This window comes from Ahaetulla prasina, chromosome 10 (genome assembly GCF_028640845.1).
Source record: "Ahaetulla prasina isolate Xishuangbanna chromosome 10, ASM2864084v1, whole genome shotgun sequence".
NCBI classification, from domain to species: domain Eukaryota; kingdom Metazoa; phylum Chordata; class Lepidosauria; order Squamata; family Colubridae; genus Ahaetulla; species Ahaetulla prasina.
The window spans coordinates 26002436-26020637 of NC_080548.1; positions in this window are offsets into that span (position 1 = coordinate 26002436).

The window sequence follows — 18202 nt, forward strand, 5'->3', positions numbered from 1 at the left end:
TTAAAGATTAAGCTTTTCGGATCCAGAAGGTTTAAGGAAGAAGGGATTGTTTCCTTCCTTCCTTCCTTCCTTCCTTCCTTCCTTCCTTCCTTCCTTCCTTCCTTCCTTCCTTCCCTTCCCTTCCCTTCCCTTCCCTTCCCTTCCCTTCCTTTTTTCCTTTCTTGAGAATAGCGCAATAGAGAATAGAGGAAGATATTAGGAGGCTGTAGTAGAATTTCACAAGAATCTGTGGGGAGGGAGGCAGGTTAATACTACTCTAAATAGTAGCCATAAACAAGCAAGTTTGCAAAACAGGTTTTTAAAAAGGAAAAAAGCTGTGGCTTCAATCATACACCCATCCACATACGCATAGGGGATTCCCCTAAAAAGCTTTTTAAAAAGCCCTCTAAAAATCACATTCCTGGCAGATAGAATAATTATCCAAGCAGGAGAAAACCTGTTCAATTTGTCTTGAAGATTCAACTCCCAATTAGCTTTGGCACCAAAAATCCCTGCCCCCACCCCAGCTGAGCCGCGTGATCATCAGAGGGTTTTTTTTTACTTTTAAAAGCATTTTTTCTTCCGCTGAAAAAAATGCTTTAAAAAGTTAAAAAAAAAAAGCTTTAAAAGCATTTTTTCCTCTGACGATCCCAGCTGAGTTGCCTGATCATCAGAACCCTTTAAAAGCATGTTTTCTTTGGCCAAAGAGGTTGTTAAAAAAAATGCTTTTAAAAGTACAAAAAAAAAAAGTTGGCCATGCCCACCCAGTCACATCCCCCCCACCAAGCCACACCCACAGAACCGGTAGTAACAAATTTTACATTTCACCCTTGAATCAATTCCTTTATAATCAAAACTAATCAAATGGCCTTTCTAAATGGGGAGAGGGAAGAGAAGAGAGGAAAACAGATGCTGCAAAAGCTTGCATATTTAGCTTTCGCTTTGATTTGTTTCTCTTTGTTTTATTTTCTTCCTTATCTTGTGCCAGACTTTTTGGTTTTTTAAAGTGTTAATGAAATTATGAAAAAAATGTGAGACAATAGGCATCATGTAGGCACCCAAAAAGGAAGATAAAGTGGCCGTTTTCAAGGGGGAAGAAGAACAAGGAAAATCCATTTTACAAACAGCTGGCTCAGCTCTTCAGAATGCCGGTCAATGGCTTTTTTTCCCCCCCCCTTTGGTGAAAAAGAAGAAAATTCCGAGACAGTTAGAAGTTAAAAACATGGTGGGAAATGAGGTGAGTGAAGAAAATCTCTCTGGTTGTGCTGCGGGGGAATTGTAGTCAAATTGTGGACATCTTGACCAGTAATTGTTCTAGCTGGGGAAAAATGGAATTATGTAGAGTATTTAAAGAGCCACTTTGATGGTAAAGACACCAGGCTAGAGTTTAGGAGATGGTGAGTTCTAGTCAGTGGTAGGATGCAGCCAGTTCGCACCACTTCGGGAGAACCGGTTGTTAACTTTCTGAGCAGTTTGGCAAACTGGTTGTTGGAAGAAATCATTAGGGCAGAGAGACAACCGGTTGTTAAATTACTGGAATCCCACCACTGGTTCTAGTCTCACTTCCAGCATGAAAAACTAACTGGATGACTTGGGGCCAGTCCAGGGGTGGGCTGCTAAGTGGGTCGTAGGCAGTGGTGGGATTCAAGTAATTTAACAACAAGTTCTCTGCCCTAATAATTCCTTCCAACAACCAGTTTGCCAAACTGCTCAGAAAGTTAACAACCGGTTCTCTTGAAGTGGTGCGAACTGGCTGAATCCCACCACTGATCGTAGGGGTTCGGGAGAACCTCTAGCTAAGATTCTGTGCAGTTTGGAGAACCTCCAAATCCCACTCCTGGCTAGCTCCATCCATCCCGCCCCTCCCAGGAGTCTCCAAGCGGCCTGTTTTGGATGCAGGTAAGTGCAGGCCGCCTGCAGAGGCTTAGGGAGGGCGAAAAATGGGCCTACCGGAAATTTGGAAAGGCCAGAAATGGGCCCAGAGGGCCTCCAGAGCCTGGGGAGGCAGTTTTTGTCCTCCCAGAGGCTTGAGGAAAGCCTCCGGAACCCAGGGAAGACAAAAACACCCCACCTCCAGGGTGCAGAAGGCCAACATCCTTCCTGTTGAAGACTACTTCAGCTTCAATCACAACAATACACGAGCACACAATAGATTTAAGCTTAATGTGAACCGCTCCAATCTTGATTGCAGAAAATATGACTTCAGTAACAGAGTTGTTAATACCTGGAATACACTACCTGACTCTGTGGTCTCTTCCCAAAATCCCCAAAGCTTTAACCAAAAACTATCTACTATTGACCTCACCCCATTCCAAGAGGTCTGTAAGGGGCGTGCATAAGAGCACCAGCGTGCCTACCGTTCCTGTCCTAATGTCTCCTTTGATTGTATCCAATTTCATATAGTTTTACATACTTATGCTTATATATCGTATAGTTATTTCATGCTTACGCTTATATATAATGTTGTGACAAATAAATAAATAAATAAAATAAATAAATAATAAACTAGGCCATGTGCACCCAGCAACCAAAGAGAAAACCTCTGCTAAAATTTTTGAAGCTCACCCCTGGGCCAGTCACTTTCTCAGCCCAAATCATCTGTGAGGGTCCCTTGATTCAAAAAATGTTGCAATATAAAGTACCATTTGGGCTAACTTTCGGGTACAAACAGATATACACCATGATAATTTTAGTAATATATAGATAGATTGAGGCTATGCAAAGGTGATTTGGTCCAATTGCCCCAGGACAATTGTAGATCACTTTTGTGGAGATTCTCAGTCGTCCAGGTCATGGTTGTCCCAAAATGTGCTTTTTTTTTCAAGAGACAACTGGACTTTCTAGTTTTTCTCTGAAGATGTTTCGCTTCTCATCCAAGACGCTTCCTCAGCTCTAACTGAATGGTGGGGAACGGAAAGATTTATACTCCTCGCAGACAGCTGGTTTGAAAGAGGGGTTAAAGAGACCATCTATGTCAAAACGGAGCAGCCCTCTCTCAACAGAGAGGGAGGGATATGACATCATCTATCTCCAATCTACAACACAGTCCTTTCAACAGTTCCAAGAAGGCTTCACACCCATTTGCACCACTCAGGTGACCCTGAGGACACAGATAAACCTCCAGGTGACCTTAACGCAGGGGTGAAATCCAGCAGGTTCTGGAGAACTGGTAGCAGAAATTTTGAGTAGTGTGGAGAACCGGTAGCGGAAATTTTGAGTAATTTGGAGAACCGGCAAATACCACTTCTGTGTTCTGTCCCCCTTCGCCTCCGTCCAAGTGATGGCTTAATTAGCTGGCACTATCATCTCTGGCAGCAAACTAGCGAGTGTCTGCCAAGTGACTCTGTATTCTCCTTTGATGCCGATGCATCACCCAGGAACAAACAGTACTTCAGCTCGAGTCAAGCAGTTGATTTGCCTGCTACGAAGAGGCATAGCAGCCCCCACTGGTTTTATATCCTGTGGGGTGTGGCTCCATGACTCAGCACTTCCTAGGCCTGCCCCACCCCTGCTTCTGTTGTTCCCGCCTCTCCTGCCTACGAAACCTAGGGTCCAGCCAGACCTGATTGCCATCAGCTGCGTCAGGAGGTGTGGCCTGGTGGGGGAAAGAGTCAGGGGACGGAGGCCTTGTTATCTCTTCCACCTAGCCTGTCTCTGGCTCCTGGAACTGAGACAGGGAAGCTGGTGCTCCCGAGGTAAGTCCTGACGGCCCTTCCCCCTCACTTTCCAAGTCACTTTCTGGCAGGAGGCCTGGCTCAGGGGGCTGCAGACACAACACTCTGCCTGGTCCCAGAATGGGGTGGGAATGGAGAATTTGAAATATCCTTCCCCCAGGAGTGGGGAGGGAATGGGGATTTTGCAGTATCCTTCCCCTGCCACGCCCACCAAGCCACGAACCACAGAACCGGTAGTTAAAAAAAATTTGAATTTCACCACTGCCTTAACGACCCGCTAAAAGAATGCAAATGGCCAGTTTTGTCTGCAAGGAGTATAAATCTTTCCATTCCCCAACATCCAGTCAGAGCTGAAGAAGCTTCTTGGATGAGAAGCGAAACGTCTTCGAAGAAAAACCGGAAAGTCCAGTTGCCTCTTGAAAAGAAGCACCTTTGGGACTAGATTACCTTACTACGGTAGATGAGTTGAACGAGAACACGAAGGGGTTTGTAGTTTTTTCTTTTTAAAAAATAGATTACGTGAATAGGATTTTTGATGATTGCCACAACAATCCTCAACAACCTTTTCCAATTTCTTATTCTGGTAGATCTCTGGAAATAATTCTGCAATAAAAAGATGGTCAAAGGGAAGACCAGCTGGAGCTTACAAAGATTTCTTCAACGTTCAAGGGATGACTTCCTTTTTACTAACTTCCCTCAACCTTCTCCTGCTTTATCGAGGTACAAGTGACTCACAGAAATATGCCATAAAATCTCAAATGGTTTTCTAATTTCTCCCTTCGTGGCGAAAGTGATCGCATAATCTAGTTATGAGCTACGGTCGCAGAAGAACTATGGGTCACAGAAAACAAAGTCTTTATTCAACAGGGATCCATTTCTCCATCTCAAAAAATGCAAGGATAAGATAACCTCAATCGTGGTTTGTATGCTGTGCGGGGGGGGGGGGGGGGCGGGCGGTCAGGCAAATCTTGGTACACGCTCAAAGGATTGTATTTGATGGATTTAAAAGTATTGAAGAAGTAATGAAAAAGCAGGGAGGTGGTTTATTTTATTTATTTATTTATTTTTATTTTATTCAATTTTTAAGCATTCGATTCCCCCCTCTGTCATTCCTTCTCCTGGGGTGAAATGCTCCCAGTTCAGACCTGATAGCCCGATCCAGTAGCAATGGCAGCTGGTGGTTCAGAGAACTGGTAGCAAAAATCCCTGCCCCCCCCCCCGCCATGCCCAGCTGAGCCGCGCGATCATCAGAAGATTTTTTTTTTACTTTTAAAAGCATTTTTTTCTTCATCCCAAAAAAATGCTTTTAAAAGTAAAAAAAAAAATCTCTGATGATCGCGCAGCTCAGCTGGGATCGTCAGAGGCTTTTAAAAGCATTTTTTTACAACCTCTTCGGCCAAAGAGGCTGTAAAAAAAATGCTTTTAAAAGGCTCCTCTTTTTTAAAAGCAAAAAAAAAATGCTTTTAAAAGAAAAGAAGAAAAGCCTCTGATCAGGCAGTAAAAGGATACTGCAAAAATCTCCATTCCCACCCCACTACTGGGGGAAGGATACTGCAAAATCTCCATTCCCTCCTCACTCCAGGGGAAGGATACTGCAAAATCCCCATTCCCTCCTCACTCCTGGGGGAAGGATACTGCAAAATCCCCATTCCCACCCCACTCCTGGGGGAAGGATACTGCAAAATCCCCATTCCTTCCTCACTCCAGGGGAAGGATACTGCAAAATCCCCATTCCCACCCCACTCCTGGGGGAAGGATACTGCAAAATCCCCATTCCCACCCCACTCCTGGGGGAAGGATACTGCAAAATCCCCATTCCCACCCCACTCCTGGGGGAAGGATACTGCAAAATCTCCATTCCCACCCCACTCTGGGGCCAGCCAGAGGTGGTATTGGCTGGTTCTCTGAACTACTCAAAATTTCTGCTACCGGTTCTCCAGAACCTGTCAGAACCTGCTGAATATCACCCCTGCTACAGACCAAAGAAAGAATGCCACAGCTGAAACAATGGGATGTGTGACTCCATCCTTATGGTCTCAATGTATTGGCATTTAAGGAGTCAAAAATAGTGCGACTCAAATCAACGGGTGTGATCATCTATCCAGCTACCACTTCTACCAGTAAAGCAAAGCTGGAGAGATAGCACCACGAGACCCATCAAAGCAGTTTTCAGCGGTTGGAATGATCAGATCGACTGGGTGAAAGCAATAAATGTATTTTTAAAAGGTATTTTCCATCTTCTGGGGTTCGTTCTGCAATCTCGTCCTTCTAGAAAAGCAATATTCCGCGCTTTGCTCAGGTAAATTGAAGCTACCTATTTGGGCTGCAGCAACAGAAAGAGGCGCAGAAAATTATAACGTTTTGCTGTCACCTAGTGGTCGAAGGACATTTTGCAGGCCAGAAATGAAACCCTGATTTAAGTAAGGCACACAGATGCATTTGCAAGGCAGCCCAGATTTTAAATTTTGGCTTATTTCTTTATGGTATGGCTTCACAGGGTAGACCAGTCCAAGGGGTTTCTCAACTTTTGACAACTTTAAGACTTCAGCTTTAGGACTTCAGCTTCTAAAATTCTCCAATCATCTGACTCATTTTTGCAATTTGACCCCCAGAGTTTCCTTTGCTAAAAACAGATGTGCAAATGTACAAAAGTGCCAGTACTTATTTACTGTAACAAAACACCTCTGAGCGACTTACAGCATTAAAACAATGAAATCCTAAATGTCTATGGAGATTTTTAAGTCATCCAGGTCATGGTTGTCCCAAAGGCGCTTTTTAAAAAAGCAACTGGGCTTTGTTTTTCCTGGAAGATGTTTCGCGTCTCATCCAAGAAGCTTCTTCAGTTCTTCAGTTCAGAACCGAAGAAGCTTCTTGCATGAGACGCAAAACATCTTCAAGGGAAAAACAAAGTCCACTTGCCTTTTGGGAAAGCGCCTCTGGGATTAAAATCCTAACAAATATCTCTAAAACAAGAGAAATAGAAACCCCAATCAAGATAAAATTGCAGTTAAAAGATGAGGAGGAAGGAAGGGAAGGGGATGATGTGTGGGTAGGTGTGATATTTTCTCTTCATTCATCAAACAGCTCCAGTGTGATACTTCCCCATTGGAACCCCAGACCAAGTGGCAGAGCCAAATATTTGAGCTCCTGCAGAAAATCAGAAGGATGGGAGCCAATCAGGAGATTCCAAAGAACAAGAAGCCATAGCAGGAAAGGCTCTTCTCCTGGACCCGGCCAGCTGGAATTCCTTGATTGACAAGACCCCACCCCATGCCTCCTCTGCTGGTGCAAGTGGGGCAGGCCAGTCCCACTTCAAGAGTAGAAATAGAATTAGAATTAGAAATAGAAATAGAAATAGAAATAGAAATAGAGTGGAATGGAATGGAATGGAATTAGAAATAGAATAGAATAGAATAGAATAGAATAGAATAGAATAGAATAGAATAGAATAGAATAGAATAGAATAGAATTCTTTATTGGCCAACTGTGATTGGACACACAAGGAATTTGTCTTTGGTGCATATGCTCTCAGTGTACATAAAAGAAAAGATACATTCGTTAAGAATCATAAGGTAGAACACTTAATAATAGTCATAGGGTACAATCAATGTAAATTGTAAGGATACCAGCCACAAGGTTACAGTCATACAGTCATAAGTGGAAGGAGATGGGTGGTGGGAACGATGAGATGACTAATAGTAGTGCAGACTTAATAAATAGTCTGACAGTGTTGAGGGAATTATTTGTTCAGCAGAGTGATGGTGTTCGGGAAAAAACTGTTCTTGTGTCTAGTTGTTCTGGTGTGCAGTGCTCTATAGTGTTGTTTTGAGGGTAGGAGTTGAAGCAGTTTATGTCCAGGATGCGAGGGGTCTGTAAATATTTTCACAGCCCTCTTTTTCACTCATGCAGTATACAGGTCCTCAATGGAAGGCAGGTTGGTAGCCATTGTTTTGTCTGCTGTTCTAATTACCCTCTGAAGTCTGTGTTTGTCTTGTTGGGTTGCAGAACCAAACCAGACTGTTAAAAGCCTTGGCGGGGTGGGGTTGTAATAAAAAGATTAGCAGGGCCTTGCCAGTTACATCTCCTCTCCTCCCACCAGGTACTCTCACCATTAGTCCTGGCTATTCGATTTCCGTGCCTGTGAAAGTCTTTGTGGAAATAAACCATTGCACCGACGTGCCCTGTATGTTCACCGTTCCGGAATGGTACTCAAAAAGCTCAGAACCGTTTTACATCTATTGGTTTAAGAATATAAACAGACGGTACTATTTGGTGTGGATCAACATATGGGTACGAGGAGAACTGATGGTCACCAATGACTTAAGGCAGAAAGCTGATATTACCGATTTTAAGCTGACTGGGGATCCCAAAAATGGCGACTGCTCCTTCAGCATTGCAAATGCCCAGCCTGTGGACTCGGGAAAGTACTACATGAGAATTGATAAAGGAGCAGGATATAGGCATGCGTTTGTATCTTCTGCTCCACAACATCATGTAAATCCCCAAATTGTGGTGATAGGTAAGCAAGTTCTTGAACTTCCCCCCTCCCCACCTTCCTCCTTGACGTTTTTGATTCCTTCACTTTAGAACAGGGTGAGGAAATGTTGGGGAGCCACGGACAAGCCTGGATCCTCGTTGCCCAGATACGATAAGTGTTCTGACCCAGCACCCCAAACACGACAAACCTTCTGAAGTGAACTCAAAGTTTCCTTTATTAGGCAGCCCTGGGAAAAAAGTTTTCCCCTCACTGCAGGTTAACAAGTCCAGCCGGAAGATGAATAATGGTCTGCCACATCTATTCATCTCTGCCCCCTGCCTTTTATCCTAGGGTGGGGCTTTGTTAGCAGTGGTGGCTCTTCCTTCCCAAGGATCAGCCCATAGATTTCCACTGCTCTCCTCTCCTCTGCCTTCTGTGCATACATGCATCAGGCACTGGGCTCAGCTGTTCCTCCTCTTTCTCATCAGCCACCTCCAGACCTGCAGGCTGTTGGCTCTCCATCTGATGACTGATGGATGGCCCAGGCTCTGCCTCTGTCTCTTTCTTTCTGCCAGCTCCATTCCCTCTTCCCACTTGGCGCTCTCAGCTTGCCTTGATGCTGACCTCTGACGCCCACGTCTCCTCCTCCTCCGATTTGGCTGCTGGAGGGGCCAACACAACAGTAAGACTTTTGCAAATGAAGCCACAATAGACAGAATAACAGAATAGGAAGAGACCTTGGAGGTCTTCCAGTCCTAGCCTCTGCTCAAGTAGGAGACCCTGTACAATTTCAGACAAATGGTTATCCAATCTCTTCTTAAAAACTTCCAGTGTTGGAGCATTTACAACTTCTGGAGGCAAGTTGTTCCACTGATAAATTGTTCTCACTGTCAGGAAATTCCTCCTTACTTCTAGGTTGCTTCTCTCCTTGATTCGTTCCCATCCGTTGCTTCTTCTCCTGCCTTCTGGTACTCTGGAGATGAAGTTGACCTCCCTCTTCTTTGTGGCAGCTCCTCAGATGTTGGAAAGCTGCTACCAGTCACCCAGTGGTGGGACTCAAATAATTTAACAAACAGTTCTCTGCCCGAATGACCTGCTTGGTGCGTGTGGCCATGGTGGGCGTAGCAGCACTTGGCCTCCTGCACCCCCCTGGGAGCAAAAATGGGCCACTGGGGGGGCGCCACACACCCCTGCACCCCATTTTGGGCCTAGGAGGCCTCCCTGCAGCCAAAATAGGACATGGGGACTCCTGGAAGGGGCGGGGAGGGGAGGGGACGGGAGGGGCAGGCCCGGTCAGTAATTTAACTACTGGTTCACTTGAATCCCACCACTGAATCCCACCACTGCTGTCACACACACACACACACACACACACACACACACACACACACAGAGTCCTTCTTTTCATTAAATTAGACATACCCAATTACAGAATGGGCTGGGCTGATAAAGGCAGCTGGAGGCAGGACGGTGCTACCTAAAGGCCTCCCATCCACCTTTTTCCTTGCTTAGATATGAAGAAGCCAATGATTTGGAAGCCGTCCTCCATTGTCTGGGGGGAAATCATCCACTTCAGCTGTGTGGCATCCAATTCCTGCTTGAACCCCAAGCCGCAAATCCTCTGGTCCACCAAATCAAGCCATTGGAATATGTCAGATTGGGCCACCCAGAACAGCAGTTGGACCTGGACCTATGGAACCAACCTCAGCTTCGTGCCCTCGTTGGCCAACGAAGGCTTAACCCTCACTTGTCATTTAACGTACCCGGCCATCAAGAAACTCATGAAAAACACCGTCCAGCTTCATATGGCATGTGAGTAGGTCTCTTATCTAACTCTCTGCCTCGGGCTTTGCCAAGGGCGCTCTCTGCATCCTGGCAAAGAGATGCAAGCTTACGACAGTTCATTCAATGATCGTTCCAAGTTACGACGACCCTGAAAAAAGTGACCTTGTTGCTGGTCTCCTTAAGATTTATACTGACCATTTCCTAATAGGATTTGATTGCTTATTTGTTCCCTATGACTATCATTAAGTGTTGCACATTATGATTCTTTATGAACGTATCTTGTCTTTTAATGTACACTGAGAGCTTATGCACTGAAGGCAAAGTCGTCGTGTGTCCAATCACACTTGGCCAATAAAGAATTCTATTCTATTCTATTCACTGAAAAAAGTGACTGATGACCGTTTTTTCCCCCCACACTTACCACCGTTGCAACATCCCCATGGTCACGTGATCAAAATTCAGCCGCCTGGCAACTGATTCATATTTATGACGGTTGCAGTGTCCCGGTGGTCCCATCATCCCCTTTTGTGACCTTCTGATAAGCCAAGTCCATGGGGAATCCACTAACGTAACTAAGTGCAACGATTCACGTAACTGGCAAGAAAGTTCGTAAAACTTTCTGGCAAGAAAGTTCATAAAAAGGGGACAAAACTCACTCACAGCATGCCTCATATTAAATGTTGGGCTTTGTTGTGGCCGTAAGTGGAGGACTACCTGTATTCCCAATCCCTCCTACTCCTCCAAGCACGAGGAGAGAGAGGAGATGAGATCTGTCTTGTAGGCAGACTTCAACTTACGACCACAACTGGACATCGGAAGTCATCGCCATCATAAGTCAAGTCAAACATGGCTGGCTGGGGAATTCTGGGAGTTGAAGTCCACACATCTTAAAGTGGACACAGTTGAGAAAAAGTGATGAAATAATAGAGATTGGCCAAACAGCATCTATGTGTTCCAGGTCACCAAGACCCAACAGTCAAGGCAGCACACGAGCAAGCCAACAGTTTTAAAAAGGCTAATGTTTTTAGTATTCTGACCAGCAATGAGTTGAGAATGGCAAATATCTTGCCATTGGGAGAATTGCCCAATTGTTGTCAGATCTTTCAGAATAGGTTTCTTTTGGTGTTTTATAATATCCAGGACATTCTTGAACAGGACGTTCTATACTATTACACTAGAGGTGTAGTAGCTATAGTGGCTCAGTGGCTAAGTCGCTGAGCTTGTCGATCGAAAGTTCGGCAGTTTAGCAGTTCGAATCCCTAGTGCTGCGTAACGGGGTGAGCTCCCGTTACTTGTCCCAGCTTCTGCCAACCTAGCAGTTCGAAAGCACGTAAAAAAAAAATGCAAGTAGAAAAATAGGGACCATCTTTGGTGGGAAGGTAACAGTGTTCCATGCACCTTTGACATTGAGTCATGTCGGCTACATGACCACGGAGACGTCTTCGGACAGCGCTGGCTCTTTGGCTTTGAAACGGAGATGAGCACCGCCCCCTAGAGTCGGGAACAACTAGCACATATATGTGATGGGAACCTTTACCTTTACCTTTAGAAGTGATACCTTGTGCCATTGTCAGATCTTACTATATAACAGGGGTGGGTTTCACTTACCTTTGCTACCGGTTTACTCACAGGCAGATCGTATTTGATGATGTCAGGGCGGGTGGATGGAGCCTCCCGCCACCACTACTACCGGTTCGCCTGAACCGGGGTGAACCAGTAGCAACCTACCACTGCTATATAAGATGACTTCGCTACCTTCTTTTTGAGGCAATGGATACCCGACCGATTAGGAACCTTTCTTCTTTTATCCAGAGAAATTGTGTCTTTGTTTTGCCCTCTTCCATTTCTACAAATATTTTTGGTAGTTCTCTTTTTTTTCCGCTTTCTTATTCCCCCCCATTGTAGTCTTTTTGATAATTTGATATCGCGTTGAAATCGCCTATGATGCAAATGTTTTCCTTTTCTAATTCAATAATTTTGTCATATAGGGCTTTGTAAAATTCACTTTGATTGTCGTTGGGGGCATAAATTACCACCAATAGGATTTTTTTTAAATTTATCTGTATTTCTATTGCCAAAATTCTTCCTTTAGGGTCTTCAAATATTAAATTTGCCTCTATCTCTTCCTTAATGTTTTGCCCTCTTCCAGATAGTCCTCAGGTCAAGGTCATTGAAGCTTGTGAGTATGACTACAACACCACCACTGTTTGTTCTTGTGCCTTCCATTCTTGGCCCCCACCAGAGATCCAGTGGTACATGAACCATCAACATTTAACCGAGGAAACCATCCCTGACGATGTACGGATCGTAATCTCAACTCAAGGCAATGCCCGCAACAGTTCCTTGTATCTCTTAGGAAACATATTAAATTCCCACATAATCAGTTGCAGAGGAATAAATCCTATCGGGTTCTCGAATTTGAAGACTCTGTCTATTCCAGCCGTGAAAGGTGAGCATGTATGCCCTGTCCCAAAATTATTTTGTAATTCACTCTGCACTATAGTGGTGCTTTTTGACTTAGCAAGGATTGGAGGTTGGGCTTGGTAGGAGATCTTTGGACACCCAGGGCTTCATGCAAAGAACCAGGGGTGAAATCCAACAGGTTCTGGAGAACCGGTAGCGGAAATTTTGAGCAGTTTGGAGAATTCATTTCTTACAAGTCATTTCCTAAGAATTGCACAGGTTGATTGAATTTATTTACTTATTTCATTTAATCCCACCTTTATTACTCCATGAGCAACTCAAGGCAGTGAATATAGATAATTCTCTTTTTTCCTCCAATTTCCCCCACCACAACAACCCTGTGTTGGGCTGACAGAATAACTGGCTCAAAGTCCTTAACCAGGCTTTCATGCCTAAATCAGGACTAGAACTCACCGTCTCCTGGTGATTGGCCCAGGGTCACCCAGACGGCTTTGATGCCGAAGGCAGGACTAGAACTGACCGTCTCCTAGTGATTGGCCCAAGGTCACTCAGCCGGCTTTGACGCATAAGGCGGGACTAAAATTCATGCTCTCTTAAAATCATTAAATGGCTGTCCAATCTCTTCTTAAAAACTTCCAGTGTTGGAGAATACACAACTTTTGGAGGCAAGTTGTTCCACTGATTAATTGTTCTAACTGTTAGGAAATTTCTCCTTAGTTCTAAGTTACTTCTCTGCTTGATGAGTTTCCACCCATTGCTTCTTGTCCTGCCTTCAAGTGCTTTGGAGAATAGGTTGACTTCCTCTTCTTTGGGGTAGCTGCTGAGATATTGGAACACTACTATCATGTCACCCCCTAGTCTTTTTTTTCCTCATTAAACTAGACCTGCCCAATTCCAGCAGCCGTTCTTTATACGTTTTAAGCCTCCGGTTGACTAATCCTCTTTGTTGCTCTTCTCTGCACAGTGAAGAAACAGGAAAATACTCGGCTTGCGGCCATTCTTCTTGGAACGCTTGTCTCCATTTTACTCTTGATCTCCGTTCTTTACTTCTTCTCCGGTAAGTCATACATTGGAGCTTCCCATTCACACATTCGCCATCTTGTTTTCCAACTGCTTCTTAGCAGACATTGGCCCTGTTTTTCAGGAGGGAGTTCTATTGTACAGTCAATGCCACTTTCCTGCATTGACAGAAACAGGGTTCAGCTACCATTGCTTCCCATTTCCCGAACAGGACGGGGAATCAGGATCCCAAATAAAAATCCTTGTAAAAACTGGGGTGACAAATGGCAAGGGAGAGTTTCGGGAACTGACTCTGCTTTCTTTCTTTTCCTCCCGATCGCCTTGTTCTACGTGAAGTTTGATCGAAATAGAAAAGACAGAAGTCGGGAAATTGTGGTGAGAGATGCCTTTTTATTGCTCGGTGGCCTTTCTACTGTGTTTTTCAAGCTTGGCACACTTGAAGACGTGTGGACTTCAACTCCCAGAATTCCCTGCCAGCCGTGGGGAATTCTGGGAGTTGAAGTCCACAGATCTTCAATAATTTATACGTTTGTTTATTAGAATTCTTCAACTCCCAGAATTCCCCATGGCGGGCAAGGAATTCTGGGAGTTGAAGTCCGCACATCTTCAATCATTTATATGTTTGTTTATTTGTTAGAGTCCTGCATTTATTATTTTTATAAGTTGGTATGAGGCCCTTAGCTATACAAGTAGTCCTCGTTTAGCGACTGGGACCAGCAACATGGGACCAGCAACATGGCCATTAAGCCCTGTAGTTGCTAATAAACCTGAAACTGTCCTTAAGCTCAAACTGCCCAAATAGCTGCTGATTCAATTCTACAGAGGAATTATTGAGTCTGTCATCTGCACCTCTATAACTGTCTGGTTTGGTTCTGCAACCCAACAAGACAGACACGGACTTCAATGGATAATTAGAACTGCAGAAAAAACAGTGGCTACAAACCTGCCTTCCATTGAGGATCTGTATACTGCAATCAAAAAGAGGGCTGTGAAAATATCTATAGACCTCTCACATCTCCGACATAAATTGTTTCAATTCCTACCCTCAAAACGACACTATAGAGCACTGCACACCAGAACAACTAGACACAAGAACAGTTTTTTCCCACATGCCATCACTCTGCTAAACAAATAATTCCCTCCACAATGTCAAACTATTCACTAAGGCTGTATTACTATTATCCTTCCTATTAACTATCTCCTCCCACTTATCACTATAACCTTGTTGCTTGTATCTTTACGATTTATATTGTTTTATTTAGTTTCCTGATATGATTTGATCGCTTGTTTAGTATCCTATGACTATCACTAAGTATTGTATCTTATGATTCTTGATGAATGTATTTTTTTTATATACACTGAGAGCTTATGCACCAAAGGCAAATTCCTGGTGTGTCCAATCACACTTGGCCAAAAAAGAATTCTATTCTATTCTTTTCTGTTATATTTTCTTTGCTTTACAGTTCTGTGAAAGTTGAAAATACAAGGATTGGTATCAAGTTTCATTGCTGTCATAAGGCAAACGGTCACTAAACAAGGACTACTTCTATAATTCTGTTGTCTTCTCAGCGCTCCCATTCCCTTCTAATGCTGTGAAAACGTTATCAAAAAGGTTATTTCTGCCTTCAAAGCAAGATGACATGAGAACAAGATTAGGTGCAATGGTGGGATTCAAATTTTTTTTACTACCGGTTCTGTGGGCGTGGCTTGGTGGGCATGGCAGGGGAAGGACACTATAAAATCTCCATTCCCACCCCACTCCAGGGGAAGGTTATTACAAAATCCCCATTCCTTCCCCACTCCAAGGGAAGGTTACTACAAAATCCCCATTTCTTTCCAATCAGCTGGGACTTGGGAGGCAGAGAATAGATGAGGGTGGGGCCAGCCAGAGGTGGTATTTGCCGGTTCTCTGAACTACTCAAAATGTCCGCTACCGGTTCTCCAGAACTGGTCAGAACCTGCTGAAAACGCACCTCTGGTTGGGTGTGCATTTTTCAGGGGGGGGGGGAATGAGGAAGGGGCTTTTTCATGGATTCCGTTTAGGATTTCCTTCAGATGTTTCTCTCTCTCTCTCTCTCTCTCATTTCAGGCTCTACAGAATGAAAAATGAACCAGGCCACACAGCCTGCAGGATAAATCCCAGGATAAATGCTTCCCTGCGTTACATCCTACACTTCTTAAGATTCTTTCCTGCGTGTCTGTATACAATCATCTTTTTTTCTTTTTCTTGTTAAAAACCCCAATATCTACTTTGCTCAAAATTCCCTTTGTCCAAAACCTCCATACACTCTTCGCCTGATCCAAGACATTTTATATATATATATATAAAGATATTTGTTTGATATCTTAAGCTTTCTGGTCTGTGAATATAATTTCATTTGAATCTCTCTATATAAAAGCGAAAACCACTCATGCTGTAATCATGAAATCTCCAGAACCGTAAAGCCTACAAACTTGAAATTTGCCACATACGTTCCACTTGGCTTCGAGGTGCTCACTAAGAAAGGATTTTCAAAATGACCATTAGTATTTCCTATATTATTATAACATGCTCTGATGCTAATTAGTTAGATGTTGTACTCCCCATCCCAACTTGAAAATAACTGGAGAGAAGGATAGGATAGGGGAGGCTTCTGTGGGGCAAGGCTGAGGGAGAAAAAGGGATAGGATAGGGGAGGCTTCTGTGGGGCAAACCTGAGGGAGAGAGGGGGAATAGGATAGGGGAGGCTTCTGTGGGGCAAGACTGAGGGAGAGAAAGGGATAGGATAGGGGAGGCTTCCGTGGGGCAAACCTGAGGAGAGAAAGGGGATAGGATAGGGAAGACTTCTGTGGGGCAAGGCTGAGGGAGAGAAGGGGATAGGATAAGGGAAGCTTTTGTAGGGCAAGGCTGAGGGAGAGAAGAGGGATAGGATAAGGGAGGCTTCTGTGGGGCAAACCTGAGGGAGAGAAAGGGGATAGGATAGGGGAGGCTTCTGTGGGGCAAGGCTGAGGAAGAAAAGGGGAGAAGAGTGGCCGATCGTAACTATTCATTAATTTTCAAGCTGTAAATGTCGATTTATCAAGCCCGATCGCATAGTTTCGTAGCGTAGCACAGGTATTCAGTTAGTATAATTCAAATTAAAACTAGATGCCACAAAATCAAATAAATGACAAAAATAAAGATAGCCTACAGACAGCCGTCAGGGTCAGCCCCTTCGAAATCTAGAGACCCAGAGACCATTCGGATACAATTTAAAAACAGACATTAAAATAAAAAAGTCCTGGGGGGAAATAGAAAGGTCTCCGCCTGTCACTGACAATGATGCTTTGGAGTGGCATTGATAGATGATTGCAAATCCCAGGGACCGCACAGAAATGCAATATGTTGCTTGATATTTTGCACAAAGCACCGTACAAACCTGGCAGAAAATGAAAAGGGATTTTAAGAGACTTCCAGGGGCATCAGCAGAGGGACGAGGCTGGGCAACGATTGCACATCCATGTCATCGACACCCAAAGACAGTGACTTCCATAGATGGAGACAAGGGTGTCATTGCTGCCCTTATGATCGGACAGCGTCGTTTCAGCTGTGTCGTTCAGGCACCCCTGCACCTTGTTCCTAATTTGGTTGCAGGAGAGCTCGGTTTTCTGGACCAGCAGCCCTGGCTGAAGTAGCCTTGTCTGACACAATTATTTAAAGGATAAGAACAGGAAAACTATTCCGTGGTCTCGTCTAATGGCCATCTTTCCTCCCAGGGCACAAAGAGATCCCCAAAAGTGAGCTGGGCCCGTCATCCACCATATAGTTGTATCGTGTCAGTAACCGTGCCTGATTAAGGATTCCTCACTCTCTCACTCCCTTCCTTCCTTTCTTCTCTCCTCTCTCCTCCTCTCCCCTCCCCTCCCTTCTCCTCTCCCTTCTCCCCTCCCCTCCTTTCCTCTCGTCTCACTTCCTCTCCTCTCCATTATTTTCTCCTTCCTTCCTTCCTTTCGTTCCTTCTTTCCTTCCTCCTCTCCTCTCCTCTCCTATCTCCTCCTCTCCCTCCCTTCCCTCCCTTTTCCCTCCGTTCTCCCTCCCTTCTCCCCTCTTTCCTCTCCTCTCACTTCCTTTCCTTCTTTCCTTTCCTTTCCTCTCCATCTTTTCTCCTTCCTTCCTTCCTTTCGCCTCTCCTCTTCTCTCCTCTCCTCTCCTCCCTTCTCCCCTCCCCTCCTTTCATCTCTTCTCACTTTCTTCCCTCTCCATTCCTTTCTCCTTCCTTCCTTCTTTCCTTCCTTCCTTCTCTCCTCTCCTCTCTCCTCCCCTGCCTTCTCCCCTCCCCTCCCCTCCTTTCCTCTCCTCTCGCTTCCTTTCCTTTCCTCTCCATTCTTTTCTCCTCCCTCCTTCCTTCCTTCCTTCCTCCCTCCCTCCCTCCCTCCTTTCTCTCTCCTACACTACCCCTCCCCTCCCCTCCTCTCCTTTCTTTTTCTTTCCTCTCCTCTCCATTCTTCCCTCCCTCCCTCCTTTCTCTCTCTCTCCCCCCCTCTCCTTTCTTTTATCCTCACAAGACTGTTGGGTTAATCAATTGCACTCTTCATAGCATCTGGTCCAAAAACACCCAACCAGCTCCAATGTTTAATAGCAACTTGCACCTGAACCTCTGGCGTCTTAACTACCACAGCATCAGCTCCCGTTGTTTTCCCCACCAGCGCAACCAATCACCCAGTTGCTCCTATTTCAACGACAGGCTCCTCTTCCGATATCTGAAAGTCAAATAAAAAATGCCTTCCTTTCCTTGGATGTTTCCTGGGCATTTGCCCTGCACGCGTTTTCTTGCTAAATGAGCCCTCTGGTGTTCAGTGCTCCCTCGGTTGTTGCACCCTGTGA